Genomic DNA, 16,478 nt, shown 5'->3' on the forward strand with positions numbered 1-16,478 from the left:
TCGGGGTGCCAGATTCTGTCCTGGTTGCCCCTCTTCCAGGCCAGCTTTCTGCTGTGGCCAGGGAGTACAGTGGAGGATGGCCCAAGTCTTTGGGCCCTGCACCCCTGGGAGACCAGGAGAAGCACCTGGCTCCTGCCATCGGATCCGCGCGGTGCGGCAGCCATTGGAGGGTGAACCAACAGCAAAAGGAAGACCTTTCTCTCTCTCTCTCTCACTGTCCGCTCTGCCTGTCAAAAAAAAAAAAAAAAGCACCAAAACTAATGAACAAATCCATCCCCTCACATAGCTGCCATTTTCTCTTTTTTGTGGTAACACTTCAGATCTCCCCTCACTCAAATGTCAGGTGCCTAATCCAGCATTGACCAGAGTCCCCACCATGCTGTGCACTGCAACTGCCCAGCTCATTCATTCTGCATAACTGAAACTTTGTACCCTTTGACCAAGAGCTTCCTTTTCCTCCTTCCTGCTAGCCCCTGGAAGCCACCATTATACTTTCTGCTTCTGTGAGTTTGATTATTTTAGTTGCACATATAAGTGAGATCACATAGTTTTTCACAGCAAGAAAGTCTGAATGCCAGTGCTTTCAGGGTAGATCAGGTAAGCAAGTTCACCTGAGTTTCTCACACTCACGCCTTCTCAAACGCAGTCACAGATGCAGTAGTAGAGGTCTTTGCTTGCTACAAGGGCAGTGCCAGCAGGTGCAGCTTGTTCTGAATATTGCACCTCACTACAACTCTCTAAGCCCCTCGCTCTTGTCTTACCAGACCCCAATCACACATCCCTGAGGACTCAGATGCCTGTGACCCAGTGTCACTCAATGACCTGCATCTTCAGTGTCAAAGCTGTGTCTTGCTCAACTGGATGCAACATTTGCCACATTACAAGGCACACAGCTAGGGGAAAATGGAAGAGACACCAACCCAGGAGTTAAGTCAGTTTTCTTTGAAAGCCTGTCTTCTTAGATCCACATCAGGTTTCCTCTTTGCCTCTGACTATAATTATTGCGCTGACATCTTTGAAAAGAAAAGGGAGGCAAATACCCAAGTACTGAGTAACACACCTTCCTGTGCGCCTTCTTAACTAGAGACTCAGTTGGCCAACAATTAGATCAACACTCACTGCTGTTACTTTCGCCATGATGATCAATCTCTGTCTTCTGTGTTTACTGCAATCAATCTCTCCTCTGGGCCTGCAGGCAGGTTTTCTGTCTGAAATCTTAAATTTGGTAACCATAGTAATGAAGCAGCTAGAAGTCCCTCTCTGCTTAGAAATGCACTGCAGATACTCCACCAAAAACACAAACAAACCCTTTATTTCCCCCTTTATATTCCATTTTCCTTTCCTTTTTTTTTTTTCAAGAGTTGCAGACGAGGAGCTATAGCTGAAGTGCTAATGAACAAACAAATGGTGACGGGGAAGGTAGAACAGAGCTAGGGCACAGAGGACCTGCAAAACTAAATAAGCCAGAATAATGCAGCATACATTTCGTTTCTGGTTCACTCCACTCCTTCGAGTATCCTTGGGAGAAGCAATAGGAAAGTGCCTCCTGATGGTTTACAGCATTTACCTGCTTCAGTAACTGCTGATTTAAAAACAGAACCATTAGAGATTGGCTAGCTTACCAGGACCACGCAAATTCAGAAGAAAATAAGATGGGCCAGAGAACAGAGGTTTGCAGTTTTTCACCTGGAGAAGCATGTTTGCTCTGCAGGTGTGCAAAGAAATGAAGTGATGGCCCGAGACGTGTCTTGCCTCAAGACTTTGCCTCACTGCCCCCTGCTTGAAACATCCTCACACTTCTCCAAGCCGCACTTGGATGATTTCCCCATGGATTTAACCTGTCTTTTCCAGCTTGATAGGAAGGCACCAAGAGCAAACCCAACTATAGATCTCATCCTATTGATTGAGTTCTGAGTTCTTGAGTTCTTGAGTTTTTGAGCCCCTGCAGAAACAAGCAACTCACCAAACTGACTGCCAGCAACATTGACTACCCTCCCTCTGGGGTTCTTCCAGCAACTGGAAGGAAGATAGAAGGAAAGAAGTGGCTCTGTGGAATGTTGATATTATTGTTTGGAGCCTCTAGGCAATCAAAACAGGATACCAAAAAGCTAGGCCTCCACAAATATAATTTGTTGGCCTTTAAAACATATCCATTTGCTGCCTAATTCTTTACACAATGTGAAGTCACATGATACTATTTTGGTTTTTTGTTAATTTTATATATTCTGTATTAGTCTTCAAAATTATAAAAATACAGCAGAAATACCCACAAGTGGTCACCTAGTCTCCTAACCCATCCAACATTGCCAACAAATGGTTGAATGCTTGTCAATTTCCAGAAATCAGGGTTTCACTCCCTTCCAAGGTGGAATATTGCAGGATCAGTCATGGAGTGGTTAAGAGTTCATCCTCATATGGAGTTGAATTCTGTCTTCCTCTAATGTCAACCAATTATTCGTATTAACTCCCTTGGATCTGTTAGCACAAATACCAGTCTGAATACCTAAGAACCCTTTACTTTTATGAAAAACACCTGTCTTAAGGGCCCAACTCATCTCTTCTACAGGTCAGCCTTTCTTGTTCTTACAATGATTTCTATGTGGTGTGTTTTCAGGAACATTCACTACCCTGGAAGAATTCCATTGCCCTTTACCCTATTCTTGATCTGTCCTGTTTATACTTCATGACCCTACCCCCTTTCCTATCCAGTGACCCGGAGACAACAGTCAGTAGACAGCAGGATATATGAGTCCCTCTTTCAATAATTTAAGTGAAGAGGTTCTGATACTCTAATTAGAGGATGGTAATGACTTGATTTGAACAGTTCCTATAGGTCAAAGTTGGTGTGGCCTGGTTGGATCATGTATAAGTAAAGGAATTTGGTCGGAAAAAAGCAGAAATAGGAAGGAATGACAGCTCTGAGAGATTAAGCATAATCTCATTCCCTGACTTGCTCATTGGAGTTTCTAGCTGGTTAGCCCTGCTTATCCCATTATCACTAACACCATCATCCTAAAATTTACTGAGCACACACCGTATGCCTGGCACCATTATAAGTCCTTCATCTCTGTTTCATCACCAAATGCTCTCAAAAATCCTGTAAGAAAGATGTCATTGTCTCACTTTGACTGCAGAGGAGACTGAAGCACAGAGAGGTTTGAGGGCCTTATCCAGCTCTCACACTGGTTAGTGGCAGGGCCAAGATTTGAAAACCCAGGAATTCTACCTGTAGAACCCAGGCTTCCCACCTGTACAGAGATTGCTTCCCTATGCTTGGAGGCTCAGGAAATTTTCTTACAATTATCTTAATTTCTTAAAGACATTCCCCATTTATTTAAGCTACTTTGGATGGTTTTCTGTCTGGGTAACAAATCCTCCCTGATCAAGATGCAAGATGATTAAAAGACATTAACATCTGGCCAAATGACACAGACAGTGCATTTGCGCTGATCTGCAGTTGGTACTAAATAGCAGGCTCTGTTAACAAAATGCCTTTATATGGGCCACTTTTCTGCAACATACCCATAATGTTTGTGTATATCCTTCCATGGGCAGTGCATTCCATGGTATTATTATAGAAAGAATGCCATCTAACTTTCCTTTATCTGGTAATCTGTGCATTCCTTTACCATAATAGTTATCACATTATATTATAATCACTTATCTATATCTGGGCTTCCTAACCCAGTACTATTGACATTTGAGGCTACATAATTCATGCTTTGTGGTAGGCATTGTCCCATGCATTGCATGCGATTTAGCACTATCCTAGCCTCCACCCACTAAATGCCAGTTAGAAAGCTTTCTCCCAACTTGCAACAGCCATAAACATCTAGAGACATTAAGAAATGTCCCAGCTGAGAACCAGTGGTCTACTTCTAACCCCCCACCCAAATCCCACACTGACTTGAAGACAGAACTCTCTTCTTTATCCTCATTTCTTTTCAGTGCTTGATGCTAATGAATCTTAATTAAACTACTGTAACTTGCATTCAAATTGCATTTTGTAATTAAAAGTCTGGAGTACCAGTAAACCTGAATTGGGTTTAGTCAGGAAAACAGAACCACTACAATACTACCAAAGAAAGGGATGCAATAGAGAAATTTGGGTTTATATGAATGTGGGACTTTAACATGAGCTCTTTGTGGAAAAGCAGATGTCACAGGGAAATCTGAGAAGCCACCGAAGTGGATGGTACAGTAGGTGCTCCCTGAAAGGTCTGAAATGCCACAATGTCTCACAAAGCAGCTTCATTTGACACCCCCCACAAATTCCCCAAAATAATGGCCTCGGCTTTCCTTCCACCTTCCAAATCTCACAAGTTCCAGGCAGCCAGGATCTTCCAAGTTAAAGAGCAAGCAAATGCTGGGTATGATTTGTCATTGATGCTGTTGCTTATTACTGTTTTGGTCTAGCAGTGGGCTCATCCCCTAATCACCTGTCCCCTCTACTCTCAATATTCTTCACTGTTTTCACCTTGAACAGATGGCAAATGATGTTAAATAATTGAACAGTTCATATTCCAGATGGAACATGTTCACCTTCATGCTTCTTAGAATTGAGTGTGTCTTTTGAGCACTCTAGCTCTGAATTGACAGAAACTACTAGGAAAGAATTTCCATATGCCAGGCATAGCTTCCCTCTTGAGAAATCAAAACATCACAACCATGTTATCGATTTCTAAACCACTCACTAAGACTACAGCTAATGTTAAGTGAAAACATTTCTGCTTTATAGATTTTGAGCAGAAAGCCAAATGATTATTGTAACCAATTACTTCCAGTCCATTAAAAATATAGTGTTGTTGGTAAGGTGTGGTCCAAATTAGAGGGACGTATATATTTCACCATAGGAAATTAGATTAAAAATATATGCTGAACAGACATAGACAGCAGAGATTCTACGGCCAATGAAGTCTAAAAAATTCTAGTCCTGCCTAGGTAGAGAGAAGGCCAGAAAATGCAATCTCTCCAGGTGCATATTTGTGACCAGCTGAAACAGGGGTTCTCAAGTAAGGCCGACATTGCTCCTCCAGGAGGCAGTTAGCATTGTCTGGAGACACACTGGGCTGTTCCAACTCAGGGGAGAGCAGTGTTACTGCATCTAATGGGCAGAGGTCAGGATGCTGCTAAACATCCTGAAATGCAGGGCACAGTTCCTGACAACAAATCATTATTGGGCCCCAAATGTCAACAGTGCGGCAGTTAAGCTAAAGGGAGATCCTCCAATGGAAGAAGAGACAAACAATGGGTTTTGGTGCGTATATAGGAATCTTTGTCTAACCCAGCCCCTGTGTCCCCACACCTGCCTTTGGTAGGCTGTAGCAACATCAGTTCTAAACTTCTGCTGAATTTTGTTTGTCCTCCTCTGTCCATACATTTCACCCCCCTTGTCGCTCCCTTGCCCACAAAGGAACGACACTGCTCCCAGCTGATCAGTCTTCAGTAGACTTTTATTTGAACAGGATAGAAAGAGAAACCCTTGAGCAAGGGGAGCTCCGAAAGAAAGGGGAAGCTCCCGTTACTACAACAAGAACGGCTTATATAGTATACATTGCTGAAGCATGTAAGCAAGCTCAGTCCATGCTACAGTCCATGCGGCGGTGCTCCAATCGGGTGCCTGATCACGCACAGTCCACGCGCTCCTTGTCCAACCATAAAGGTGATCACGCGCCTTCATCCAGTCAAGCTCCTGGTCACGTAGCAGGCGACTCGGGTGCTAACAACAAGCTTCCACCTGGTGTTTTCTCAGCCTTGGTCAGTGGGAAAAGAAGTACAGGAAGCCCCAAGGCCATAGTTGTTTTGACTCTAGCCTGGGGTTATGAAACGGTCCCGGTATCACAGCTCAACAGAAACCATAAACATCCACACAGCAGCAGCTATTGCAAACGGTCAGCAAGCTAAGCCTTAGCATGTGGGCCCATGGCTGGCTCATGGGTCCCCACACCCCCTGTTATTAGGGGTGAGATTGTCATGAATAAGGGGTCCTGCTGACATTTTTTTGATGCAGAGGCCTGTAGAGACAATAGATGTAATGGAGGCAATGAAGGAGATTTTATGTAATGATAGCTAAATGGTACACAGCATCACAATGCAGGTATTCATTTGCTTAAGAAATCTGTGGAGAGAATGGTCCATTAATTAGAATTTTTAAAAGGTTTATTTATTTGAAAGTCCATTAATCAGAATTTCTAAGCTTAAAACTGACATTTGCTAATAGCCACAGATTTACAGGGATTTTACTTTCTTTGCCAAACCCAAATGAATGACATATGAGCTCAAATAGTATAATGCTAGGCAAATACTCTCTAGTCTTTTACTATCGGTAATAACTGATAAGGTCTAATTTATTTGGTAAAATATTTGCATATATCCAATATCATGGTACTTCAAAACGTCCATAAAAAATTGTATTCTAATACACATGATTCACATGGCATCTGCTCATGTGATGCTAGCAACAGGTGCTCAATAATTCTCAAAGGGGCACATTCAATCCTTATCATTAAATTAGTGTTTCTGCACCAAAGTCCATTTACCTTTTAATTACATTTTCCACAAACGTTTTGAAGGTTCCTCATGCACAGTGATTTTTCAATTACCCATATGTCTATTATTTTGATTTGTAAATAGATGCAAAAGCAGAAAAAACATTTCTTCATGTTCTGGAGTGTTTCTCTATTCCATTAACTTTCTTTGTAAAGAAATATGCATTTTCTTCTCAGATCGTTGATAGGGTAGATCTAATTTTCACAGTAGCTGGATTTTCACCAGCTCAACACTGGAGCCAAAAACTAATAATGAGCACTGTTTCAAATATAGATCACGAATACCTCAGTTTTTGAGTGACATCGTTGAGTTTAGGTATGCCCTAGTGTTATATAAATCCAGTATGTCAAAATAAGCTACAGAATAAATAAGCAAGGAGATGATTTTTCAGATTACAAAGGACTTTTCCATAATTTATTTAATAAGCATTTACTTTATATGTATTCAAGGTAGAATGGTTCTACTGAGTGTTGTTCTAGGTACTGAGGATATCAAGATATGTGAGACTGGACCTCTTCATTTGAAGGCTACTGAAAGAGGCTGACATGTAAAGATATTATTTTACTATCATGTATAGGTTCTTTTGTGGAGACACAGACTAGTTGCTACAAGAGCTAAACAGAAAGTCAGGACCCAGGATCAGGGCTTAGGAGAAGGCAATCTGAATGGGTAGATATCAAGAGTTGTGTCTGGAGGTCATGAAGGAGCGCACCAGGTGAAAAGAGAACTATGCAGAGGAAAACAGTTGAACAAAGTCGAGGGTCATGAATCATGATAGAAGGAGGTACAGCATAGGACATGGGGGTTCTTAAATGTCATACCCAGGAGCTTGGGAGGAGCCAGCAGAGAAATGAGAAACGAAGCCTGGTAATGGAAACAGTGGGCCAATGAGATCAATTCCACCGTAGCAGAAGGCAGGAATGGTGTTATAATTTGTGGGACCCAGAGTAAAATTAAAACGAGGGTCCTCTTTCGATGTGAATTTAAATGTAGCTACAGGTTAGCATTAAACCAAGCACAGGATCCTTCTAGGCACTGGGTCCCGTGCAGTTCCATAGTATGCCCATCCCTGAAGCTGAGCCGTGCAGAAGGTGTCAAGGTAAGTGTGGATCTCACCAGAAGACCCTAACTATAGCTATCCCAGGAAGCTTGTTTGACTATATCCCACTGGACTACAGAATGATACTATTTCATTTTATCTTCAGTAGCAAAACAAGGATTTAGCCTAAATCCAAAACTTGCATTACTATGTCTGGGAAGAACTTGAGAAGTAGTTAAAGGAAGAATTTTAATTAACTTAGCTAACCAGTGATTTTTAGCATAAGTCACCCTCAGTATTTTCATGTCTTGCAAACAGTTGAGTGTCAGTTATAAGTTAAACCTATAATGAAGTCTATTACCTCCAGCAGAGCTCTCACCTCTGAGTTTAAGACTGCCCATGCAATCATCTACCCCATGTCTCCATTTGAATATCTCAAGGCAACTTTCATCACAACTTTATCTTCTCCCAACCTAATATGATCCTCTTTTGATGTCTTCTCTCTCACTGAATGGCACTACAATACCTCGAGCTGTTTAAGCTGTGTTAACCTTGACAACTTCCAATCTGCCTCTGAGACCTAGTGATTGTCCTTTTTTTTTATTTTATTTTTATTTTTTATTTTTTGACAGGCAGAGTGGACAGTGAGAGAGAGAGACAGAGAGAAAGGTCTTCCTTTTTCCATTGGTTCAGCCTCCAATGGCCGCCGCCACTGGCGCGCTGCAGCCAGCGCATCGCACTGATCCAAAGCCAGGAGCCAGGTGCTTCTCCTGGTCTCCCATGGGGTGCAGGGCCCAAGGACCTGGGCCATCCTCCACTGCACTCCCGGGCCACAGCAGAGAGCTGGCCTGGAAGAGGGGCAACCGGGACAGAATCCAGCGCCCCGACCGGGACTAGAACCCAGTGTGCCGGCGCCGCAGGTGGAGGATTAGTCTATTGAGCCACGGCGCCAGCCGTGATTGTCTTTCTGTGTCTGAAGTTGGCAGTTGCTCTCTATCTACACCACCCCACCCCCGCCATCCAGATCATTCTCATAATTCATCTTGACCACTCCTGTAGCTTTGTAGCTAATCTTCCTGGATCCATATCTGCTTTTATCCACATTGTAAAAAAGTGATTTATTTTGACATACTAACCTAAGTCATGCAATCTCCATTAACAGCTTACAGTGACTTTTCATAGTTATTAAAATAGAGCTCGAAATGGGCACCAAGGTTTATGATTTCAGCCCTGGGTGATTTCTGAAACCTCTCCTCACCCCACTTTGCCACAGCATTCCAGGTACCATTCTATTGCACCTCAAGTCCAGCAAACCTTCCAATCTTAGACATCTCCCAATCCTGCCTTCACCTATTTAATGCTTCTCATTTTCCAGATCTCTAATTAAATATCACTTCCTTCAGGGTAAATGCATATCTGCCACATTAGACCACACTAAAATTTTCCACCAGAGCTCTTATTATAGTTGGTAATTATTGATACATGTAATATTTTATTAATGTTTGTCTTCAAGTTTACAAATGCTTGAGGGCAAGAATTTGGTCTATTTTGCTATCCACCAGAGGTCCACTGCATGGTGTAATGAGTGCCTGGCATTGAATTGGGCCTTTTCAGACCACTCAATCTAAAACACCCATTAATCATTTTTGTTTTTAATTTTGTATTAGCATGTACTAATTGTCCATTGTTGTGGGGCACAGTGCAATATTTCAACACATATACACAAGGTAAACTGATCAAATCAACTAGCCTTTTCATTTTTTTTAAGTTTGAAGCCTATCAACCTCTCTTTCAGTTTTATACATTGTATATAATCCATTATTGTAAACTATAGTCACTCAACTGTGCTGTGGAACACTCAAACTTGTTACTCTTCCTAAGTCCCTTACTTGCACTGCTTTTCTTCGAACTCTGTTCCTGTGTGTGTGTGTGTGTGTGTGTTAAGGGTAATGTGTATATATAATTTATTTTTATTTTTTTTATTTTTTGACAGGCAGAGTGGACAGTGAGAGAGAGAGACAGAGAGAAAGGTCTTCCTTTGCCGTTGGTTCACTCTCGGATGGCCGCCACGGCTGGCACACCACGCTAATCTGATGGCAGGAGCCAGGTGCTTCTCCTGGTCTCCCATGGGGTGCAGGGCCCAAGCACTTGGGACATCCTCCACTGCACTCCCAGGCCACAGCAGAGAGCTGGCCTGGAAGAGGGGCAACCGGGACAGAATCCGGCATCCCAACCGGGACTAGAACCCAGTGTGCCGGCGCCGCAAGGCGGAGGATTAGCCTAGTGAGCCGCAGCGCTGGCCTATAATTTTTGTACTAGTTACTGTTTTCCCCGTTAGAATAGAAACAAAAAAGCACACTTTTGTTTTCCTAGTCTCTGCTGTAGCTTCACCACATCCCTGACACACAATAGGCTCATTTGTTTAAAACAGGGATAAATGCAAATACTCAAGAAATGAATCCCAGAATTTTCTTCCAAACTATGACAACAATACCCTGCATTAAAAAGAGATAATCTGTTGATATGATTTTCTGGTGGAAAAATTGCCTTTCACAATCTGCCAAAAATTACACTATGACAGTTTTAATTCATTCACCACATGTCATTAAGCAACAAGGGCTATATTTGTTTTACTCTGTTTCAACTTCATTCTTCAAATCTCAGGCAGACTCTTCATCCATAATCTTGAATGGAAACGATTTAGAGTTTGGGGGAAAAATTCACACAAATCAGAGTTTTTTAGAGTTTTTGGAATTAGACAGACCTGGATTTGAGTCTCAGCTTCAACATTTATTGGCAATATAATTTTGGGAAGCCACAAGACTTCTCTTGGCCTTTGTTGCCCCAAGAAATACATGACTTGCAGGATTGGTTTGCTGACAGGACTGACTGTAGTTTCAGTGCATGGTCCATCATTCATAATCAATAAATGATATCTACTTATTATTCCCATCTATTCCTGAGTCCCTATGACAGGGAGGAGGAAATTGAAGCCCAAAGAATTAAGGAGAGTTTCTCAAAGCCATTCCTCTTCCCCACATCCAGGTAGTAGAAATCTCCACATCTACAATTCAGCATCATCTAACCATCATTTGCCTGGGGGACTTTTTCATTCAAAACCCACTGGGTTTGCACTCTCTCTGTTTCCTAAGGAGTGCTAGAGACTCCATTATGCCCTTGCATTGATTGAAGTTCACTACAACCTTAAGTTCCAACTGAGCAGTTTCTTGTTCCAAAAGAAGGGACACAGTCCAATCAAAGAATCTAGGTGAGAGATGCAATGGAAAGAATTTTCCCCTACCCCCAGTGTTTAGGAGTCCTCCTCCCTGAGGCAGAAGGAGAAAAATCAGAAATACAGAGTGCACTAAAATCTTTTATTTTATAAGCACTGTTCTTATAATCATATCAAAAGCATTTGCTTATAATTCACTACAGTGCAATTCTGGTGAACTTTAGATCCAATTTCACATCAATAACAAGAGTTATTCCAGATATAAGATAAGGGTATCAAGTTTATAAGTAAAAGTGATGCCTAATATAAATAATTACGTAGTGGCATGGCAGAGCTTCAGACAGCAGACAGGATTTAAGGATATGTTATCAAAATGGGGTATAGAAATCACATGTATTGAAACTTGGGACCGGGTGACTTCTTTTCTGTGGGAATTTAACTAACCAGTGAATAAGCAAAACAGAGTCAGCTAGAGGTGTTTACTATTCAGTTACTTGAGATAGTGGACCTGCAGATATAATTAACTTGCTAAAATAAATAGAGAATATATGTGTAAAATTCTTTCCTTATGGGAGAAGCTGACTCTCCTTGTGAATATGCTCAATCAACTAAGCTGTGCCCACAGATTGTTCTTTCTTTTAGCTTCAGCTTATCCATGACTCAAGCTCATCTCCATTTTGCTCTCATATAGGAATGTAGCCATATTACCATGACATTTTATTCTGAACCTGCTAGAGAGGCAAGGCAATTAGTCATTCATTATAGCACACAAAAAACCTCAAATTGGTTGCAGTTATGTTTTCTGAATCAAAACCATATCCTTTGATGTGGATAATTTAAAGTTCTATATTTAAAAGGCATTGGATGAGTCATAATGGTAAATAAGAAGACCCTTAAACTAGAACTCATATCTCTTGCGTATTAAAATTAAATGAATAATTTTTATCTACAACAGATTTATTTTTGTGGTGGTGAAGTTTAAAGAATGGATTTAATTAGCTGTAACTATACTCAGAAGCCTAACTCAAATCCTGTTGAATGAATGCATATTTTCAAGCATAAGGAAAAAACCTCTTAAAATTCTACTGTGTTCATTATTCAGCAAATGTTTATTAAGAACCCACGTTTGCATGACAATGCAAAACATAATGATATTCTATCCGGGCATCTTTCTAGTCTAGCTCTGTTAATTGAATGAGTTAATCTCTTTAGCCGTCCATTCACAGTATGTGGGGAAAGAGTGCAGAAATTAAATGAATGAGTCAGTCTGAAAAGAACCAAGGATGTGTATATTTCGGTTTCCCTCGGCCTTAACATGCTAACAACAGGCTCCTAGCTAACTACCCTTTCTATTTTTCTAGGGGCTTGAGAATTCAAAAGAATCTTATCTCACTCAGGCAGTGAACTATATGCTCGATCACGAGTTTCTAAATGTTTATAGAGGTGAAGAGTAATTTGCAAGATTCTATTGATAAGGAAAGGAAAACTGCACAGTAAGTTTAGGAAGATAAGGGAAATGTTTTTTAAGGGGTTATTTCCATTTGAAAAGTACTTTTAGACTTGATAGTGTGGCACAGGTTGTGCATTTTAGAGATGGACTCTAGAACTCACTTAAGCCACTGATTTCCAACCGTTCACAATAGAATGCTGGATTTTTTAAAACACAGATCCTAAATTCTTATCCCTAGAGATTCTAATTGAATTGCTGTGGACAGGGCTGAGAGGGGTAGCAGACATATATAACTGTATTTGTAAACTTCCCCAGAAGCCAAAGCCGAGATCCATAGCTCTAGTATAGACTTGACATTTTTGACATGAGGTCCCTGAGATGTTAGAAAAATATAGTAAGTAGCTTACCTAAAGTCAACACAGCTTATAATCTTTGGAGCTAGGCCTGGGACCCAAGTATCAAATTCCAGTCTGGATTTCTCATTACTAAACCAAAAGGCGCCATTTCCATTTCACTCACATGCTGGTTGAGATCTAAGAATCAATTAGCAAGAATGACAAGTCCAAGACTACCTACACCCCATGTGACAAGCAATTCCCCTCCTCCTGTCACCTGTGTGTTTCTTTTCTTGGCAAGTACTGAATAAGTCTTCAGATGGTTATCATGATTTTATAATGATGGATATATCTGTTTATACTACATTTTGAAAAACTTCACTTATTTGAAACTTTTACATATATAAAGTTTATCCTTCACATTTTAAAAATTTTTATTTTACTTATTTTTAAAAAATATATTTGAGAAACAGAGAAAGAAAAAAAACACACAGAGAGCTCCAATCTGCTGATTTACTCTGCAAATGCCCACTACACTGGGGCTGGACTGAACAAAGTAAAAAGGCTGCAATTCGGTCCAGGTTTTCCCATGGGTGGTGGGGATCACACAACTTGAGCCACCACCTGCTGCCTCCCTTGGTCTGCATTAGCAGGAAGGGAACTAGAATCAAAAGCAGAGCCAGGAGAGTGAGGATTGGAAGCCAGGAACTTCCATATAGAATGTGAGTGTCCCAAATGGTGTCTTAACCAAACATGATACCAAACATTCATCTCTCATTCACATTTTAAAGCAAATAGAATTAATTTTTGAATCTTAGTCCAACTTAAGTTTCCACTGTTGAGTTTATATAGTTGAGCTGCGGACGCACTCAGACATCCAGCTGACTTTTCTTTGCCAGCATCCTTTAGGTCAGCCTCTTTCACCAGATCCAGAACATTCCATGCAGGTAGAGCCCTTGCCCAACAGCATTAACTAGGTCTCAGCACCTAGCCCACTGCTTGTCAGTGACTCAACACTCGACAATAAACTTTGGAATGAAAAATCTCTTACTACATTTTGTTCAGAAATGAGACAAAGTGCTTTGAGCTAACTTGCAGGAGATAATCCTATATAAAAATATTGGGTGACTTTATAAAGTAGTAGTTTTATAGTTTTTATAAAAGCTTTGTCCTCATTTTCATAATATAAATTGGCTAAATAAAGGTTACAATGAATGCCTTGTATTGGTAGCACTAGATACATTAAGCTATTTTTATTAATGTGTGTATAACCTGTGATAACTAATAGAGCACTTAAAAGATAATCTATAGAAGTGAAATTGACACTTTGAGAAGCAATGCCTTTGAACAGCCCTTGTCTCGACTGTTGAGGAACAATTTTTTTTTCATACTATTTGTTGAACTTTTTACTTAACATAGAGTTAATCATGTGTGTATAAAGTTAAGTGAAAATAGATCTTAGTAAAAAATAAGAATAGGACTAGGAGAGGGAGAAGGAAAAGGTGTAGGAGAGTGAGTGGGAGGGTGGGTATGGTGGGAAGAATCACCATGTTCCTAAAGTTGTAATTATGAAGTGTATGAAGTTTGTATTCCTTAATTAAAAAGTTTCTGGGGAGGGAAAAAAGTGAGCAAAGGATATGAATAGACATTTTGCAAAAAAAAAAAAAAAAAAAAACGGCCAACAAACACATGAAGAAAAGTGCTCAGATTACTAACCATCAGGGACATGAAAATAAAAACCAGAGTGAGGTATTATCTCACTCCAGTTTGAATCACTATAATAATAATAACAACAATAATAATAAATGACAGCATCATAGTGTGAAAATGGGGCCTTAATATACCATTTTTAGGAATTAAATACAAACATTATGTAAAACAGATTGCTCAAAAAACTAAAAAAGGAGCCACCATATGACCTAACTTTCCCTCTTCTGGGAATATATGCAATAGAGGTGAAATCAACATATGAAAAAGATATCTGCATTACCATTTTTATAGCAGCTCAATAAAAAATAGCAAAAAGAGTCAACCTCAATGCCCATCAGCTGATGACTGGATAAAGAAAATGTGTTATATATAAATGGCAGAATATTATTTGGCCATAAACAATGAAATACCTTCGCAATAAAACTGACATATCTGAATATCTTTACACTAAGTGAAATAAGCCAGACTTACAAAGATCACGTTTTCCCTACACAGAGGTTAATCTATACAGTATAAAAAATTGTGTGGATATTATATTATTTGGTATGTAGTTGGTTAAAATATTGCTTTCATTGAATTATACCATCCACATGACAATATATCCTTATTTACTCACTCTATGATCATTGTAAAGAATTCCACACTTTATGGCTTCTTATATCCCTGTTTTCAAGATATAACTATGTATGTGTATGGATATAACTACATATGAAGAGAATATGGCAAAATGTAAAAAAATGTTCAATCTTAAAAAGTAAATGTAAAAATGTAATAAAAAAGAAAATGTGCAAAACTTTATTTGAGAGGTAGAGTTACAGACAGAGTGGGGGGAGGCAGAGAGAAGGGTCTTCCATCCACTGGTTCACTCCCAAGATGGCTGCAATGGACGGAGCTGGGCCAATTCAAAGCCAGGAGCCAGGAGCAGCCTCTGGATCTCCCAGGCAGGTGCAGGGGCCCAAGCACTTGGGCCATCCTCCACTGCTTGCCCAGGCCATAGGAGAGAGCTGGATCAGAAGAGGAGCAGCCAGGACTAGAGCCAGTGCCGATATGGGATGCTAGAGAAGCAGGCAGAGGTTTAGCCCACTATGCCATAGCACTGGCCCCAGTAAAAATTATTCAGTGCCAGTGCTGTGGCATAGCAAGTGAGGCTGGCGCCTGCAGTGGCAGCATCCTATATTGGCGCCAGTTCGAGTCCTAGCTGCTCCATTTCTGATCTAGCTCTCTGCTATGGCCTGGGAAAGCAGTGGAGGATGGCCCAAGTGCTAGGGCCCCTGGACCCATGGGGGAGACCTGGAGGAAGCTCCTGGCTCCTGGCTTCAGATTGGCACAACTCTGGCCGTTGTGGCCATCTGGAGAGTGAACCAGCAGATGGAAGACCTCCCTCTGTCACTCTCTGCCTCTGCCTCTCTGTAACTCTACCTTTCAAATAAATAAATCTTTTTTAAAAAAAACTGTTAATACAAGGCTGGCATTGTGTCCCAGTGGATTAAGCCACCAACTGCAATGCTGCAATCCCATATCAGAGTGCCAGTTTGAGTCCCAGTTGCTGTGCTTCCAAACCAGCTTCCTGAAGATGTGCCTAGGAAGGCAGAGAAAGAAGTCCCAAGCTCTTGGGCCCCTGCCACCCATGTGGGAGATCAGGATAGAGTTTCTGGCTCCTGGATTCAGCCTGACCCAGACCTGGTTGTTGGGGGCCATTTAGGGAGTGAACTAGAGAATGGAAGATATGTGTGTGTGTGTGTGTGTGTGTGTGTCCCTCTCTGTCTCTCTGCCTTTAAAATTAAAATAAATAAATCTTTAAAAAATAACGTAATACATCAAGTAAACAAGTCTTCTGTTTTACAGCCTGGTTATCCTAGAGATGAGATATCCATGACAAAGGCTAACCTAGAATGTTCGACAATTATTCATGTTTACTATGTCTTCAGTTCAAATTCCAACTCATTGTCAGGTTACAATACCATATTCAGTCATGTTTCTGGTTGGCCTCACCCAAGGTATTGTATTACAGCAGGCAATGATAAACCAAGGGCCTCAAGGACTCTATTGAACTCCAGCTCATTTTCAAGGTGCTTGTTCCTCCTCTAGAGCAGAGTGGCACCTGTGTACCCATCTGGCTGAGAGAGCCACATGGAAGCCAGTGTGTCCTCCCTTCCAGGTGCT

The 16,478-nt window shown here is 40.9% G+C and overlaps 1 protein-coding gene and 1 long non-coding RNA gene across 11 annotated transcripts in view; one reads left to right on the forward strand and one right to left on the reverse strand.

Moving 5' to 3' along the window:
• Positions 1-16,478, forward strand: part of GLRA2 (glycine receptor alpha 2) — a 202,383-nt gene that overhangs the window by 182,246 nt on the left and 3,659 nt on the right. The gene's annotated exons all lie outside the window — the stretch shown is intronic.
• LOC127484913 (uncharacterized) overlaps positions 1-16,478 on the reverse strand; it is a 226,740-nt gene that overhangs the window by 109,244 nt on the left and 101,018 nt on the right. The window contains exon 3 of one of the 5 annotated variants that reach the window (XR_016228345.1): positions 5,447-6,014. The exons of 3 other annotated variants lie outside the window; for them this stretch is intronic. This is a non-coding gene — a long non-coding RNA (uncharacterized LOC127484913). Of the gene's footprint in view, positions 1-5,446; positions 6,119-16,478 lie in introns of those variants that run through there. One more of the 5 variants, XR_016228343.1, reaches the window with a different exon arrangement.

The sequence above is a fragment of the Oryctolagus cuniculus genome, chromosome X, assembly GCF_051225735.1.
Source record: "Oryctolagus cuniculus isolate XC-2025 breed Fujian yellow rabbit chromosome X, ASM5122573v1, whole genome shotgun sequence".
Taxonomy (NCBI): domain Eukaryota; kingdom Metazoa; phylum Chordata; class Mammalia; order Lagomorpha; family Leporidae; genus Oryctolagus; species Oryctolagus cuniculus.